Source organism: Silene latifolia, chromosome Y (assembly GCF_048544455.1).
Source record: "Silene latifolia isolate original U9 population chromosome Y, ASM4854445v1, whole genome shotgun sequence".
NCBI classification, from domain to species: Eukaryota; Viridiplantae; Streptophyta; class Magnoliopsida; order Caryophyllales; family Caryophyllaceae; genus Silene; species Silene latifolia.
In genome coordinates, this window is record NC_133538.1 from 387,756,325 (window position 1) to 387,771,422 (window position 15,098).

Below are 15,098 nucleotides of genomic sequence, written 5' to 3' on the forward strand. Positions count from 1 at the left end.
TTTTAGCATTAAATATGGTGATGGTGAATTAACAGATGGATGGATCTCTTACTTCACTTCCAGAGTAAAGATGGAAATGAAACGGTTTTGACCTGAATTTGTTCCATCTGATCTCGTGTTGTATGTGCAATGTGATTTTAGGATTTAATTCGTGCGTTTCTGTTTGTGTATGCGTGAGCTTGATTAGTGGGTGGTTATAATATAACACAAAATCTCATTAAAGACGGGTAATATTCGTCACAAGTTTATGACGGATACGGTTTACTCTCATAAAATGTCCATTGAAAGGTGAGTGGGAAGCACAGGGGGGTGCCCCACCTTGTCCCCTCTCCCTTTTTGTGAGAGGTCACAAGCTTGTGACGGGATTAGTCCGTCACAAGTAAGACTAGCTGATAATATAATATCCGCTTGTAATTTATTTGAAATATTAAAAATATTACTCCCTCCTATTCTACATAAGTGTCTCATTGTTAATTTCCGTCTATTCACAATAATGTCCCATTGTCTATTTTTGGTAAATTTTTATACTTATTTTAATCATTTCAACCCCACAACAATACCCACCTCAACACAAAACAATACTTATTTTAATCACTCCAGTCACAATAATACCCACAATACTTTTCTCTCTCTCTCTCTCTACAATTATCTCACTCCACCACAATACTTTACATTATTTAACTTCTTTCCTTAATCCCCGTGCCAAGCCCACAATGAGACTATTATCCAGAATAAGAGGGAGTATTAGATACGTTAATTATGATATTAGATACATTAAATACATCTCGTAAAAAGCGTATCTAGGATATAAAAAAGTGTATCTATATACTTAAAAAGTGTATATAGATTTCAGGTAAAATGTGCATCTAGGATAGAAAAAAAGTGTATTTACCTTCTTAAAAAGTGTATATAGAATTCAGGTAAAAAACATACCTAGGATATTTTAAAGTGAATCTGAGCTTTGGAAAAAAAAAGTGTTCCTAGTATATATATTTCAATGTATATAGTGCGTTCTCACCGAGTGGTCGTTCTCACCGGATCCTATATCTATATATATATAGTTGAGATCTTGTGAGTTTGGTTCCCTATGGTGAGTTTGTACTCACAAATTTGCACCGTTGAATGTGATGAAATCAACGGCTTGCATTAATTACCATAACTAAAAGCCAAAAAAATAGACCCCACGCTAAAAAAAGAAGCCCAAAACTAAACAAAATTGCTATATCACGCCCCCTGTTTTACTTGTTACGCCCCCTACTTTTTCATTTATTCCTATTTTACCCTTGGAGTATGTAACTAATTAAAGTAAAAAAATATTTCCCGTTTTTTAGTTTATGATTTTCAGAGACGGGTTTTACAAAATTATAATCGGAGACGTTTTTTAAATTATTGTTTTATAATTATTTGATTTTGGTAATATATTTTACAATAACTAATAATTATAGGGTGGTGCTCATTCATGGACACGTTTTACTCTTTCATGGACGTAAATGACCATAATACCCCTTTTATTTAAATGATTTTCGTTCTAATACCCTTCTTTCATTCTCCCTCTCTATCTTCTTCATCTACTCTTTTCTCACTCTAACTACCACCATCCAACCACCACTACCCGTCAGCCACCACCCTCACTGCCGCCTCCCTTGCGCCCCCGGTTGGTCTTGACGACCTCCTAAGAGCGGCCATCAGACGGTTTCACAGATCCGCCTCTCGCTACATATATCCCCTTCCCTAACACCATTGAAACATCATGTGCTACCACCGAGACGACGAATCATGAATAACACTTCCGGAGCACCCGAAACTGTACTCATCGTCCACCCCTTACCATACCACCACAAAACAATTAACAAAATTGAAAAAAAAAAGGAAAAAGAAAAAACGAATCACTTGAACTACAATGGCTGAACACTACTCTTGGATATACGGCTTAATTTTTTACTGATTTGTAACTCAAAATCCTCAGTGTATTAGTACATACTTCATGATAAACCAGTAAATCTAATTTATTGATAACGGTTTAAACAAACCCTAATTTAATTAATGTAAATCAATTTCTTATTTTAATATAATAAAATTAATAAAATTGAGAATTAGAATTATTACTTGATCGATACGAGAATTAGCATTCACAATTGTGTAATTTGACGGATTTGATTAATGTTGTGGATTTGATTAATTTTGTAAGGGGGAGAGTTAGAGAGAGTTTTTTTTGTCTTGTTTCTAGGTAAAGGACATAGTGGGGAAAAATAATGAAAAAAGTCCATGAAAAGAGTAAAACCTGTTCATGAATGAGCAACTACTTTACTATAATTATATTATAGTAAATGATTTTTGTTGAACTTTTCATTTTTGATTTAATTATCGCTTTGTCGTAACTGAGTTTGGGGCAATTTTTAGAGTAATTAATTTAATATGTACCCGGTCTTAAAAAGACGTATTTTCCACCAACTATTGCATTTAATTAAAATTTCACTATTCAAAAAAAAAAAAAAAAGTGGCCTTGTCTTGTGAATTACAAGACGCGGCCATGGCGGTGTCATGTGAATTACAAGACGGTGCCATGGCCATGTCGTGTGGTTTACACGACAGAACCATGGGTGTGTCATGTGGTTTACATGACAGGTCCATGGCCATGTCTTGTAAGCCACATGACAGTGCCATGGCCGTCTCTTGTAATTCACACATGTCCTTGGTCATGTCTTATAATCCACATGACGGGTCCTTGGCTGTGTCTTGTAAGCTACATGACGAGGCCAATTTTCGTATTTTTTTAAATCGTGTTATGTGTGCCGCTAAATTTTATTTTATTTTTTAAATCTTGTAATCATTATTCTTGAAACGATATAATTTTTTCATTCATTCATTCTAGACGATTTTTTTGTAACGATTTAATATCGTTTTGAATGAATGAGTACGATTTAATTTTATTTAATTTTGTAAAAAACCATCTCAAAAAATCATAAAATAAAAAACTAGAAATATTTTACATAACTAAATACGTAGTTTAAGGGCAAAATAGAAATAAATGAAAAAATAAGGGACGTAACAAGTAAAACAAGGGGCGTGATATAGCAAATCTCAAACTAACAAAATCTAAGACATCACTTCATCAATCATCCAATGTCATATCTCTCCTGATCATGAACGTAATGAGTTAACCAAATGTTCTCCAATCATCACTATCTTTGTACGTTCAAGGAAAAAAATATACGAGTACAATCTTAGAAAATTACGGAGTACTATTTACTAATATGCAGCATTTAAAAATTATAAATATGATATAAGGGATGTAAATAGGTTAACCTGATTAAAGTATGTAACATTATCTACTAAGAATAATGAACAATTTAAATTTTAAAGAAGTTTTCTTAAATTAGGTGTTGAAAGTCGTAAAACAAATGCTAAAAACATGAAAAGGCATATTAGAAATAGGGTTTAAAGAAAAATAGAGTAAAGTAATATTTGATTGGTAATTTATTTGGGGAAGATGAGTAAATACTGAGATACCGTAAACGTTAATATAGAGAGAATAAAGAGTCTAGAATATTATTATCAGTAATTGTTAGTAATATTTACTGCTATAATTTAGGGATTTTGATTAAGGGAGTGTTTGGTTCGCGCGTAGGTATGGGTTTAGAATCAGGAATCATACCCGGGTGGTATGGGTTTGGAACTTGATTCTTCATACCATGTGTTTGTTTCAATTTCGGGTGGAATGAGATCGAACTTCATCAAAGTTAAAAAAATCTAAAATACAACATTGAAAATAATTATTTTTGATACTAAAAAATCATGAAAATGAAGAGTTAATCAAATAAATGTAAAAAAAATTTCATTTAAATTTTTTTCATGTTTTTTGGTTTTATTACTTGATACCCATGGGTATCAATCTCATACCCACCTCCCCCCTTGGGTATGAGAAACCCATACCTCATGGGTTTGAGGAATGGGTATGAAACCCCTATTTTTGCCAAACAAACACTTGGTATGGGTTTGGCTCATTCCAAACCCATACCTCATACCTTTATGAGTTGAACCAAACACCCCCTTAAATGAGTTTTTAAGTAGTTGAGGATATTTAGGATAGGAATAACTTTTACTAATTAATTAATTTAAAAGGCATTTTGAGTGGGGTATGGAAGGATGGTGAGTAAGTAGAGGCTGGAAAATGAGAATGTTTAAGGCTCTTGTTTTATTATTTTTTATAGATTATAGATTATTATGTTATGAGATTAAGAGATCTAATCTCAGCCCTTCATTTTTGTTTATCCAATGGCTGAGATTTGTGAACACAAACTCACCATAAGAGCCAAACTCGCGAGATCTAATGACGTTTTTGTATATATGATGTTTCTGTTTTTCGAGGTAACCCTTTAACTTTAATTTTTATAAAAATATAAGTAATCAAAAACTTATCAAGATTATACCATTAAATTCTTTATAAAAACAGCTTTTATATTATTATGGTTTTTATTATTGCTTTAAGTACACTATCATGGTGTAACAAAATGTTGCTTATATCGCCGTAAGCGCTCCGGAATATATTGATTAATTAACATCATAAAATAGGCGATATAAATTTGCTACACCATATGAAAATTCCTGGGTTTGCCCCTGCTGGCTACATATGGTTTCAACTGACCTCATTTTTAGCATATAAATCATTTTTGATGTATTAATCTCACGTATCATGCATGTCTTTAATTGGGCTCGACTCGACCAACTTACATAAGCTAAGAGAAAATTTTAAATTTGGTTTATATGATTTGAAGAGTTTTAAACTTATACGCATACGTGAATCTATATCATACCTCATTTTTTAGCATATAAATCATTTTTTGATGTATTAATCTCCATATCATGCTTATCTTTAATTGAGCTCGGCTCGACCAACTTACATAAGCTAAGAAAAAATCTCAAATGGTTTATATAATTTGAAGAGTTTTAAACTTATACGCATACGTGAGTCTATATCATACCTGTCCCTTATTCAAACACTGAGTTAAATCATAATTCCATGTAATATTTGACTCGTTACATTAGTGGCGGAGCCAGGATTTGAGATTAGGGGGCGAAAGTTTTAGGGGGGGCGGATGAGTAATAATATAAGGTACACTCAAAAAAATTGGAAAATTTAACTAAAAACTTCGAATTCAACCGCAGGGGGGGGGGGGATCCCTTCTAGCTGCCCCTAATTCCACCACTGGTTACATATATTATATATAGGCCAAAGTGAAATCCAACAATGTTCGGCCGAACGTCGATATAACGCTATTTCTCTTTTTCCTAACAACAATCTAGCAAGTCCTTATGGCAGTCACACGTTTAAATGGACTCCAACTAATCATCACCATTTCACTTGGCAAAATTAACACCCCTATGAGAGAAGCTGAGATTGAGTAGTTATGCCCTCATCTAATCTCTAATCGACAAATATATGCAGATTAATATATTTTATTTAATTGACTCTCAAAAGTTGTTACTCCCTCTGTTCCAGTGATATATTTATACTTCCTTTATTTTTTCCTCTCAAAATTAAACAAAGTGTAAATATATCACTGCAGTCTGCAATAGAGGGAGTACTATTTATTTGATTTTGACGTCTATCTATATTATTAAAGGAAACTTTTTTCGAACGATTATAGAGACCCCAACTATTTGAAACTACCTAAACTAATTTTTTAATAAAAATATATCCCACAAGAATTACAAAAGATATATTGATTAATATATTTGAAGAGAAAATATATCACTTCATTGTTATAAACCAATCGTAGGATAAGTGTAGAGACAATGAACTTCTATTAACATTACCATTACCATGTAAAATTAAAATCACATCCAAACACTACTAATAACTTATTGTCCAAAAATGCAAAATATTTGGTGTATATATAGCCTGCAAAGAATCACTTCCCATTAACCTTTGGATGCCCCATCCCAATAAATTTATTTTGCATTAATTTTGTGAACCCGATACACTTTTATCCTATGAGATCTAATTTCGTGCTTTTTATTTTTATTTTACAGGAAACAATAACGAGAAGTCAATTTTTTTTTGGAAAGTCATTTGAAGACAATGAATTGATTCATTGCAACATCAACGATAAATTACTACGGACTCGGTAGTGTCTTACTATGATAATAATGATATTAATGGAAGTCATTAACTAACCTCCGTATTTAGTTTGATTGATGGTTTTGAATGTGTACTTCAAACTATATGTGGCCATTGACCTTTCTGATCTGATTAATACATACGTACGTTTCTTTACAGGACTGAAATAGTCAAGCAGTAATGCATAATATCAACAATAATTTCGTCTTCACGAGTTATACTTGTGCAACTTCACCTCTCCGCGAAGTCCGAAGGTGTTCGTCAAAATATTGGTAGCACTTGATAAATGATAAGTAAGACTTTATGAGCTCTTTAATTTTAGAGCTCCATTGCTAGCGTGTAGTTTGTGACGTACTCGGAATTTTTTAAATTTTTTAACATTGCGACTTTCGATTTTCAATATGTAAAGGATTTTTTTTAATATATTTGTTTAATCAATACATATATATAAAGCATAAACTTTTCGAGCGATATTAGAGAGTCCAACTTTTTTAAAATTTCTAACAAGAGTATATTTCGAAACAAATTTAATAAAATTATCCTAATAAATGTAGATTTCTTAATATTTTAAAAAATATCCTAATACAAGTAGATTAAATTTATATATTAGAGAGTCCAACTTTTTTAGAATTTCTAACAAGAGTAGATTTCGAAACAAATTTAATAAAATTATCCTAATAAATGTAGATTTCTTAATATTTTAATAAAATTATTCTAATACAAGTAGATTAAATTTATTTTAATAAGATTATTCTAATATAAGTAGGTGATACACAAATTACACAATGTAACCAATTATATGGTATATTAATAACATAAACATTATTCATATACTATATGTTAAATTTCATTAGTCATACTAACTGAAAAGTTTACTTAAACCTAAAAAAGGTGCTTAAAAGGTAATCGAAATTTAATTGATTAAGTAAAAAATGTTTGGCAAACTAACCGAAAGGTAGTTGTTTTTTCTGGTAAAATTATGCAAAGTAACATAATAAGTTCTCTATATTTAATATTATATATTGAAGGAATAAAAAAAAAAGGTAACTTTTTTCTCACTGACAAGCTTACAACAAAATTAAGATAAATGAAATTTTGGTCAAAAGCTTATTTCTTTGAAACAAAGCCTAAATATTAGATTTTTCATGATATCCCGACCTTCCTCACATTTAATTAATTACTTCTTGATGTTTTTTCTACCAATGTTTACTTGTTTTTGACTCTATTGTTAGGAGTGAATCTCAAGTTCTTTTTTTTTTAAATTTCATAATCTCCATTATAACTATTGGTTTAGAATAAATATTAGCAATAATTAAGCATTGTAACACAAGGTACATATATACTCCAAAATCATGAGGAATAGAATAAACAAGTAATTGGTTCAAAATAAATGTTAGCTTTCCACATAAAAGTAAAAATTATTGTTAGCTCTGCAATAAGAAAAAATAAATTTGATCAAAAAGGAAAATCTATCACAAGTGTCCAACTATATCGTATTTGTCTTGGATGTAGCGAATATATATAATTTTTTAGGCTCAAACTAAATTTTAAATCGAGCCAACCATGGGTGTTATATATGGGTAAAAATAATATCATAATTATTTGAGAAAGCTATAGAATAGACGAGTATATGACATTTAAATGGAACGAAACTATTTTAAGATCTCCCTAAGTTGAAGCGGTTATGGTTTTCTAGATTTTTACCTGTGACAAGTAGGGGCTATAATTTTTCTATTATATACGGGTAGGAGAAGGCCTATATCTGTCATGTCTTATCCCCCACATGACATCCTTGCTTTTAGGAGTCATTTTTTGTTTTCATTATGCGAGATTTGGTAGAGTATATTAGTTGGTGTAGACTTTAGGAGCAAGATTCATTATCTTTTAGGAATTTCACACTAAATGCATTACTTCATCCTTTTCACAATGATCTTCCATATTGCTTCTACACAATCGTCAATGCGGAAATTTGACCATGATTTTCGACATATTAATGGTCAAAGTTATAAAAGTTGACCTCTAAGAAACAAGGTGGAAGATGTTTAAGAAGGGAAGGGAGTATGATTTTTTTAATATAACTCCTCTACCAAGTGTGGTATGCCAGTTATGTTGTTGAGGAATGAACATTAACTCTGTAAGAAGATTATCTAACGGAATCTGGCTTATTATCAATCGCCTTGGAAAATTCATAGTAGAAGGGAAGATACTTACAGATTCAAAAGTCGGCAAAAGGTACTATATAGTAATGACTTCCTCGAATACAAAAATTCCTTTCGTTCATAAGGAGAGACAATATACGTTGAGACCATGCTACGTAGACGTGACAAATAGATAAGGTCGACCCAAACTTGACCCAATTAAATCTGGTGTCGTGTCCGTGTTGATCCAGTTACATTAAAGGGTCATCAAGCCTCAATCCTAACCCGTTAATTTCGTGGCATGTTTTTGTGTCATGTCAATATTTGGAAAGTGCAGGTTTATTTATGTGAGGATCAAGAAAAGTTGGGATTAATTTAGTAAATAGGTTATTCGTGTTGGGTTCATGTGTAGAGTTCTCAACCCAAGCCTAGCCCAATTAAATCTCGTGTCGTGTTCGTGTCGACCCACTTGCATAGATGGCCGGGTCATTAAATGTCAACCCAAACTCGTTAATTTCATGTCGGATTCATGTCGTATTTTCGTGTCGTGTTATTATTTGTCGGCTCTAATGCTACGCCATGACAATAAACAAGAGTTAGGGACAGTCACTAAATCATGTTTAAAAACCAGTTCATATTAATGGCTAGCTTTATGTAGAAACATCAAGAATAACGTCGTCCGAGAGATTAAGGTTCTACATCGATGATAGAGACCAAATGTATCAAGGCCACAAGAAGGACATCGTTTAGAGAGAATTTTTCACAATTTACCAAATTAAGATGTCGTATTATATATTTTGCATGAAGTTTTTAAGGATAAGTAGTCAAAGACTATTTCGGTTAAAAATTGATGGTGCTAAAATAATAAGAACAGTAACTCTATAATCCAACTATATCTTTGAATGTTAGTATACAACTAATTTAGTTAAATATCAAACGCTACAACACTTTCGTTGCATTTTTAATTTGTTATAGGAGCTGATGATTAATCTGCCCTCATATAAATCACCCCCGAAATTTTGTTTGCTCCCATTTTTAGCATAGTTTGACTTTATGTAAATTTTAATAGTTATTTATCACCAGACTATGGTAACGTAAAATCACGTTTTCAGCGATGCCATAAAATATTTACTACTAACTGACATTATATATTATACTAACTTGATAACCCAACTATTTTTTTAAAAAAAAATGACATAAACTACTAACTGATATTATCACAGATTATACTACTAGGTGCCCGTGCATTCTATGTAATAGAATAATCAGAGGTATTTTGATTGTGTTTAAAGACTACTAATTCTATTGGAATTCAGTTCGGATTCGATTTTGCGAGATGTTTATGAGGAGTAAATACTCTTAATTGTAAATAGTCAAGGTAAAATTATGTTGTAAGAGATCTAACATTTCTCTCGCACTAAATATATGTAATTATGATACTTGCTATTTTTTTGTAACATCATTGAGTTTTACGTAATTGTAAAATAATTTGCAAAACTCATAAAGACATGTCTTCGTTATTAAGGGTTCATATTGGCGAGCTCCACCATGTTTATAAAAAGAGCGTTTTGTATTTAATTAAAAACTGATTGTGCCTGTAGGCTGTAACAATGAAAAAGCTAGCTACATACTAAGTACAATATGTTGGAGCTTGTGTCCTCCACAAATTAGTGTGATAACATTTGTAAATCTCTTACAGGTTCACAAGAGTATACTTCGTATATTTAATCAGTTGCTTAACGTTTACCTAATAACGGTTGGCTTGCTAGAAAGTTTGACGTTATTATCATACAGATGGCGGTGATCAACTGGTCCCTAAAGGTCACACCTATAGGATGTGTTTGACAAATGTGGTTATAGAAATATAATCACATTGATGCCCAATATGACTAAAAAGTTAGTCAATGTGTTGATGAGGTAATTATTTAATGAAAATTAAATAATATTAGTTGAGACGAATTAATCATCAATTAAATAAATTAAATATAATAAGTTATATTTAATTAAATGTATATAATGTTAGCTTGGACGAATTAATCTGTTAATTCGTAATTAAATATAATCAGTTATATTTAATATCAACAAGATGAATGTGTCATAGTGGTAATAGTGAGGGTACATAAACCAAGAGGTATTGGGTTTGATCCTCACTAGATGACAATTCAACACATATTATATATTTTTGGAAAGACCAAAAATAAGGAGCTGATAGTCCTTATTTCGGTCTGATGGCCGAAAATTAGGAAAGTATTATTCTTTCTTAATTAACTCGATAATTCGGTCAGTATAAAAAGAAAGGGAGAGAATTATTTTGATATTGTTCTTAGGCCAATTTTACTAGGACTGAAGGTTAATTCTAAATCCTTATACTTTGTTTATGTATTTTGTTTATGACCTTTAATCATCATTGTTAAATTCGTTATAATCCTTCTAGTTTAAGGGAAGTATACAGATTATTTCCCCACAAGTGGTATCAGAGCACTAGGCCACGATTTTAATCTTGACGATTTTCATAAATTTGTATGTGAACAATAGGATTTTCGAAAAAAGAAAAAAATTTTAGGGTTTCGAATTTTTTTTGTGGTTCGAAATTTTTTTTTTTTTTTTGCCTTTTTTTTGCCGTTTTTTTTCTTTCAGTTTGATGATATTTTTCCATTCTATTTTTCAGATTATAGTTTATAATCAGTTAAAATTATCATATGAAGAATTGGTAGTTTTTGATTTAATGCAGATTAAGTTAAAATTAAATGGGATCGTCATGTTTATGATAAAAAGATTATTTTTGCTATATAGTTTTTGGCATATAAATTAATCATGTATATTAATTCATATGCTAATCATGTTCTAATAGCAAAGGTAAACAATTTAGTCATCAAATTTTGTTTTAGGGCATATTGCCGCAAAAGAAAAAAAAAAGGAAGGACGGTTCTAGGGTTTGCCGTAGAGAAAAAAAAATTAATTTTGTTTTTTTTGGTAAACCGAGAAAGAGAAAAAAAACAGGAAAGTTTTGTTTTCTTGTTTTTTTTTTTTTGCCATATTGCTGAAAAAAAAATATGGTAAGTTTTTTTTGTTTTTTCCTAAATTGCCAAAAAAAAACAAAAAAAGGGAAGGCTGTTTTTTTTTCGGCCGTGTAGGAGCTGAAATAATAAAAAAAAAAATTGTTTTGTTGTTTATTTTCAGCCGAGACCAATTTTAATTGGTTTTTATTTTTTTTTATTTTGGCCAATTAGTTATTGTGAATCGGTTCCCAATTTAAAGATACCAAGTTATTTTAAAGCGGTTTAAAATTTAGACGGATAGAATTCATATTACAAGTTTAATATGGATTAAGTATGAAATTAATGTGATTAAATTGCGGAATTGTCACTTAATTTAATTTAAATAGGTGGTTTGGATAAATTAATCAACATAATTAATGTATTGTGTTATGTATGTTTAATTTATTTTAGTTGATGCTTTGAATTTTGTTGAATGAATCGAATGAATGAATTTTATTTACGTATTTATTTTTGCAATCGGTTGTAATTTGTAATACTTAGTGTGGCCTTAGTCAAATTATGTTTTCGTAATGAAGGAAACATGATTTCTTATGTAATTATGAGATCTCGAATCTCCTTTATTTTAATTTTGGATTTTTGAAATTAGAATGTAATTAATAGGTCAATTATGTAATTTTATTTATTGTAATTTCAAAGAAGACTAAAGATGGAGATTGAAGCTCACTCCCGCTACATGGATCAAGATGGAACATCAAGACAAGGTTCTCGGGTCCAAGATGGATTCCAAACTTGTATTTATTGTTCATTTTGATAGGATAGGCCACACTAGGACTTTTACTGTTTTTACGTTTTTTCATTCTTATTGCTTTTCATTCACATGTTAGTTTATGCATCATATTCCACCTAAAACCAAACCACCTACTACTAAAATGCATGAAAATTGACTCATATAGGTTGTATGTTAGTTTTCATGGACATGCAGATGTCACAGTCTATAAGCCATCACCTTAGTTTATTCATTCTCGCATGCTAGTTTTTAGTTCACTTAAAATGAATTAAAATAAAATTGATGGGATCTTCCTCTAAGACGGAAATTGAGATTAGTCTTTATAAGGGCAAACATCTATGAATCCCTTCTTCGTCGCTAGGCCTAATATGACCCCTTCTACGTTGGGTAAGTAGTTGTGTTGACTTAGTTTAGCTCAACAACATAGTCCGAAGAGTTTCTCGTGATTGTGATGGACTAAAGATAGAATTTACAGAAATTTATCGACCAATAATTCTAACGGTAGAATTAGCTAAAAGGTTAGCTTATCAATTTGCAGAGAATTGAGTCTTGGCACTACTACAGATACAGGCTATAACAACGGTCAAAAACCGTTGTTATATAAAAAAAGCGGACGTTGTTAAAGCGTCCGTTGTAGAAGGTTTTAACAACGGTTAGTTTTCTTAAGGAAACCGTTGTTAAAACTATTAACAATGGTTTTATGTATAAAAACCCGTTGTGGAAAGTGTGACTCAATTTTGGGGGGAAAGTTATAACAACGGGTTTTAATATACAAAACCGTTGTTATAACTAAAGACAACGGGTTGTTTTAAAATAACCGTTGTTGTTTGTTCTTAAAAAATAAAAAAATTAAATTAAATATTACTAGATGCATGCATAATTACGGCCTGTTAGAATTCCGATGCATGCATTATTACTGACATCACTGTACATATGAACGGATAATATGGAATGAGAAGGGTTAGTAATAAGATTTGAAGCAGCATTATTGAGAGATATGATGATGATTATGGCACAACTTCCTAACATATATATTAATTAAAAAGCAACTCAACCCACACATTGCTTAGTATAAATACATTGCATATCTCAACTAACATTTCCATTATCTCAATATATTCATCTCCAAACCCTAACTGCTAAAACAAACTCTACTTAATCTTTCAAAACAAACTCAAAAAACTCCAACAAAATGAATGATTTCATCCTTAAGACTCTTACCATGATCGAGAACAACAACAACTTCATCCGCCGGTTCCTCCATATTGAGGAAAGTTTCAGGAGCTACCTTGCGGATGCTCGATCCGCACTAAAGCACGCCAAAGAAGATGGCTTGACGGAACAGCAGCAGTTGCAGTTATATGACGATATAGCAACTGCTGAACGGAACCTCCAAATAGCCAAGGAGGAGAGGACGGATACGATAGAGCAGAATAAGATCCTCTATGAAAATATAAGAATTGCATTTTTACATATGTAATTTTTTTTTTAATTTATGTATTTATAAATTAATATATATATATATATATTAATTATGTTTATCTTACTTCTTCATCTTGCTTCTTCATTGTTTTACTAACTAATTATGCGAACAATACTTAAACAAATAACATAATGGTCGATACAAACACATACATGCAAAAGAAATAAATAGAAAAAGAAAATAATGACGATGAAACTAACAAAAGGACGGTGAGATTTACCTGATAAATACAGAAACGTAATAGACGATGAAATCACAAAGTGTGGCGAGAAGATAAAGCGACGATGAGAAAGAGAGAAAGAGAGAAAGAGAGAAAGAGAGAAAGAGAGAAAGAGAGTGTGTATGTGTTTTGTGTTTGTTTTTCTGATGTGTTTGTGTTTGTGTATTAATAAGGGTTGTGTTTTGTGGCTGCAGCAGACTTCTGTTTGTGTGGTTTATAGTATGGAAGGTATTGACAACGGTTATTAAACAACAACCGTTGTGAAATATGTTTTAACAACGGTTGTAAAAAACACCCGTTGTTAAATAAGTTTTAACAACGGTTTTCAAAAATAACCGTTGTTATTACTTTTCACTAACTTTGCGCCAATTTTGCGCCAAATTATTAACAACGGTTGTGCATGTGTGACCCGTTGTTAAAACTAATAACAACGGTTTTTATAACCATACCCGTTGTAATTTATTTTAGTAAAATTCGCGCCATACATTCTACAACGTCTATTGTGATTTTCGTGAATGATCGTTGTTAAAGGGGCGTTGTAGTTGCCTAGATTTGTAGTAGTGTAGGGTCATTTATATAATTCTTGAGGGAGGTCAATTGTATAAATGTTTTGAGTCTTCGCGTTATGACATTAGTTCATTAGACTTAAAATCAAAACGATGCACATGCTTATTATTTTTATTCTTCGTTCGCAGTGTAGAACACGTTTATTATCAATAATACTGTTACAACAAATGGCTGGAAATAACGCAATCCCAATGCCTAGTGCCACACTAGATCGTTCATCCTGGCTAAAAGTGTTCATGGACCAAATGAATCAGTCCACGCGACTGAAGAATGATGGGTCCAACTTTACGGACTGGGAGGCGGCACTACGCAATGCTGCCATTGCTGACGGTAAGCTCAGGTATTTAACTGAGCCAATACCGGTCAACCCAGGCCCAAATGCAGGAGTCAACGAGTCACTCGCTTATAGTGATTTCGTTATGGAAGCGGGTGCGATAAAGAACGTACTCATCTTTGCAATGGAAACCAATTTGCAGAGACGCTTCATTGCCCAAAGTGCAAACAAGATTTTCACCACGCTCACTAACGAGTTCTTAAAGGCACCGAGAATCGTTATATATGAGCATACCTGTCGCTTCTTTGATGCGAAACTCCAGAAGGGCCAACCAGTTAGCCCACACATTCTTCACATGATTGAGAATGTCGAGAAGCTAGAGACACTGAATTGTAGAATCAGTGAGAGCATTGTCATTGACCGAATGCTTCATTCTCTTCACGATGGTTTTGCCCTTTTCAGGGCGAACTACTACATGAATGACTTGAAAAAGAGTCCTCATGAGCTAC